The sequence below is a fragment of the Lampetra planeri genome, chromosome 75 (genome assembly GCF_965212315.1).
Source record: "Lampetra planeri chromosome 75, kcLamPlan1.2.h2, whole genome shotgun sequence".
Classification (NCBI taxonomy): Eukaryota; Metazoa; Chordata; class Hyperoartia; order Petromyzontiformes; family Petromyzontidae; genus Lampetra; species Lampetra planeri.
Window position 1 is genome coordinate 1,223,692 of NC_136180.1, and position 4,306 is coordinate 1,227,997.

Genomic DNA, 4,306 nt, shown 5'->3' on the forward strand with positions numbered 1-4,306 from the left:
CTATATTGTATTATGGGGGGTTTTAGGTGCCTACAAAATACATTTCTTTATTGGGGGGTGGGGGTCGACAATTTTTGGAACCCTGTTTGATCAACTTTTTACCCCCACATCTGTGCTGGGGGGGGGGTCCACTTTCTATAACTTGTAGATTCAGGCCTTCTGAAAGGCTCTTATCATTTAGTTGATGGAGAAACGGACAAGCGGACACACAGAATGCTGGGCTTGCATAATAGAAGATTTCACATTTACTGTTATCAACGTTATTAAACATTTACCACTCCGCCCTTCCAATATCCACTCGTACCAAGGCACATGACCCACATTTTTCTCCATTTGAACCGAGGTTTCTGCATCCGCCAATTCTGCACTCACGAGCGTTTTCAAGAAGGTAACCCCTCGTGGATAGAGAGAGACAGAGAGTTTTACTGTGTACATACACCCAGTCTACCAGGGTCACGCTAAAGTACGTGCCTATGCAGATTGATCTTTGCCCAGGCAATGTATGGAGTCACTTTCCATGACGTCGAATGCGACTTGAGGTCGAGACCTAGACAACGTGGGAGAAACACTTCCCAGGAAATGGAGGCGTCAAGCCAAATCCCCTAAAAAAATAACAACAGTCATTGCATTTCATTTTGATAATCGGGGCACTGTAACATGATACAACTGACGTGAATAATAAGAGCGGTGCTTAGCCCATCAAAGAAAGGGAAACAAGGGGGGCGTGCGTGCCCCATGTTGTATATATTGGGTCTTGAAACACTTACTTCACCTGGAATGGTACTTTCTACAAACAAAATTAAGGTACCCCCATGGGTGCCCCCTTATCACGCTGCCTCCAAATGTAATGTCTATATTTTACTATAAATATAAACAGGAAGAGAATACGCTTATAATTGTGGAAATTTGTACCCAGAATGGTAGCAATTTAATCAATTTTAATCAAAATATTACTTTACAACTAGTAAAATCAGTTTCCAGGTCCCACAACCTAGCCACTCCCTTTCCTCTCCAGGCATCACTGCCCCAACTGCTATTTCGCCCATTTTTAATCGACTCTCAAACACCCTAAATTGCCCCTACGGACAGCGGCATGGCTGCCCGTTAACTGCCCCAACTGACAGTGTCACGGCTGCCCGTTTTCTGCCCCAAATGACAGCGTAATGGCTGCCCGTTAACTGCCCCAACTTATAGCGTCATGGCTGCCCGTTAACTGCCCCACACTCCACCTCACACCCACGAGCTGCAGGAGCTGCGCTCTGTCCAGTGTCGCCGACAACGCTCACACCCAGCACTGCAAGTCGGGAGTCCCATCCTCGCAGCTCCCCGCCATGGTGCCACCTCCCCGCCCCCTCCATCATATAGCCCCTCATACACAAGGATTGTGATTTACTACAGAAGCAAAGACGCATAGATAACTTAATTGAGAGAATTGTTACCTTACATTTTTTTTATGTCATCGTGAGGCTGTCTTCCTCTAAACCCCAATGCACGGTGCAACTAATGTCTGGTTATAGCCTAACATATTATTGTATACGGGAATAAAAAAAGAATATCCGTAGCTATTTCAGTGAAAGTTATTCTGGAGAAAGGAGGGTTAGGCCCCACAGTCGTGTATCTTGCACAGACCCCCACCCTGTTGACAAAGGTCGTTGCAGCAGCCCCTGGTGTTCACTAACAGCACTTCAACCTAAGGGTCGTTGAAGCCTATACGGTGTAGTCCCTCGGTTCACGTTGTGTTAACAGTGATCTGAAGGTGTACAGTGAGCCACAGACCACTCCGCTTTATTCGTGAACTCGCGGTTTTCAGTAGAAGCCTGGACTCAGATGTTTATTTTTAAAGCCCCCTTATCGCTTCCATACAGCCTTTAGTAGGCTCCCAAGTGCGGTCACCTACTCCCTTACCTACAAATTGGACTACTGTGGTGGAAAGTCCGCCTCTCTACAAAGGTAACATTTCAACGAGCGCGCTACTGATTGTATGTGATGCTCTGTACCAGGTCGTTTGAGAAGCTGTCGATGGGTTGTGGAGGGCCTTCATCATCCCAGTAGTGGATTAACCAAGGTTGCCCATTGATGATAATCATCATTGTGTCCTTTGAGCTAGCAAACTCTTAAATGCCCTTTGCGAGTTGATGACCACAATGTGTCCACTTTGATAAAACTGGGCCGATGGCTGGCTCAGTGTCCCACCGAGACACACACAGAGAAGGTAGGTGGCTGTTTTAACTTTACCAGGTAAGGCCCACTGAGCTATATAGCTCTTTTTCAGAAGCGACCTGGCCACAAATGATTGCTCAACAAATTGGCTCGTCATGTGGAAATTTATCGCAGCCAAACACTCTGAACGCATTTTTCTAAATGTGGAGGAAAAAACAGGAGGACCCAGAGAAGATTCCACGTGACCACTATAAGATAGACACGCAAACTCCAAATATACAGGCGTCAGGGTCGGGATCGAACCCACGACCCTGTATACCAGGCGACGTATTTAACATATCCTAGCCACTGTGAAGTCAGAGTCGAACCCACGACCTCCTGCATATCAGGCGATATAGTTAACATCTTGCCACTAAATATCGATTTAAAGCTTTCGTGACTGCAGGGATACATCTTCTTGGTTCTTTCGGTAAAGTCACGTAGAATGGAAATAATAAAATAATAAAATAAAACATAATAAAATAATTCTCACGACGTTTCGGCCACAACGCAAGCAGCCGTCCTCAGGTGAAGACCAGGTCTGTCGGGGAGACAGCGTCTTGCCACTGTGTAGCCCAGCTGACTCAGTCTGTGAGCGAGGAGCTGAAGTCGAATTATAAATATGTATGAGTCAAGGTGTGGGCTGCCTTGACCAAAAGCATGATTCATACTTGATTTTTTGGATCAGATCTCGTAAGTAAAATGTGTGTCGTACACACCCCTCCATCTGGCATAGCCAATTATAATAATTGTCATGTGAACAAACAATGTAAGCGCATTACTGCTTCAATAAACCATTGTATTGGAAAGTAATCTCACAACATTCCCGGTCACGACCAACACCTATGACAATCATCTGAATGGGTCCCTGGGCATCCTCTAGGTCGACTCAGCCTCAAATGTGTACCTTCTGCGGTGTGTAAACATCGCCACTGGGGAGCCAAAGGCGGACAGGTGTGGTGATGGCCACCCACCTACACGGGAGATCGTTGTCGTTCTGTGTGTGTGTCTGTGTGCGTGTCTGTGTGCGTGTCTGTGTGCGAGTCTGTGTGCGTGTCTGTGTGCGTGTCTGTGTGTCTGTGTGTGTGTCTGTGTGCATGTGTCTGTGTGTCTGTCTGTGTGTGTGTGTGTGTACGTGTGTGTGTCTGTGTTGGTACAGTGGGGGGCACAGGTGGTGCATCAGCCAGTCATCTCGGTCATCTCGGTCAGTCGACCCGTGGCACCTGGGTCTGCCCCGTGACCTCCTGCCAGCGGGCGTTCGACACTTCACGTGGCCTCAAGGTGCACATGGCCTGGCACAAGCGTCGTGGTGACGTCACCGCCACTTAGTGGCGAATGGCGGTTGTTGTTGTTGTTGTCTGTGTGTGTTGTGTGCGTGTCTGTGTGTGTCTGTGTGTGTGCGTAAATTGTGGGGACTCCGTATGTCCCTTCCGACAAGCAAGCCAGCTTCTCACTCACCATATGTAGCGAACTGTGTTAATCGGAAGTGATATATTTTTTATTATTATATCCCATGTTACTTATTACGTGGAAATGTACAATGTTTATTTTTATTCATGAGTTTTGCAATGCTTCCCTTTTTTGTTGTTGAACCGTTACTCATTGTAGAACACGGACCATATGTGCACTTAAATGCAGTACATTGTGTTACGAATGGCTCTCAGGAACGGAACCCATTCGTAAGTGGAGGACTGCCCGTGTATAAGTTAAGAGACAACGAGCGAGTGCATTTGCTATCACATATGAGCATAGTCTCATATTTTGAATGAGAATATTTGTCTATTATTATAATGTTATCAGGATATAAATGTGGCTCCAAACACATCTCCGTGCACACATGACCGGGCACGGCCATGTCCTGGGTTCGACCCCGCGCGCGTGGCTTGTGGCTTCTGGGTTTAGTTCACCAGGTGAGAGTGCAGCTCTGACAGCCACTGCGCTCACAACCATTGCTCAAACTAAACCAAACTATTTACATGGCTACCTAATGAAGGCCGCCTTTGTTTCCCTCGTGGCGATGTTTACACACCACACCAGAATTTCATTTAAGGCTTAATAGATATAGGGGAGGACCAGGACCGGTTCAAAAATCATCACTTGGTGGTGG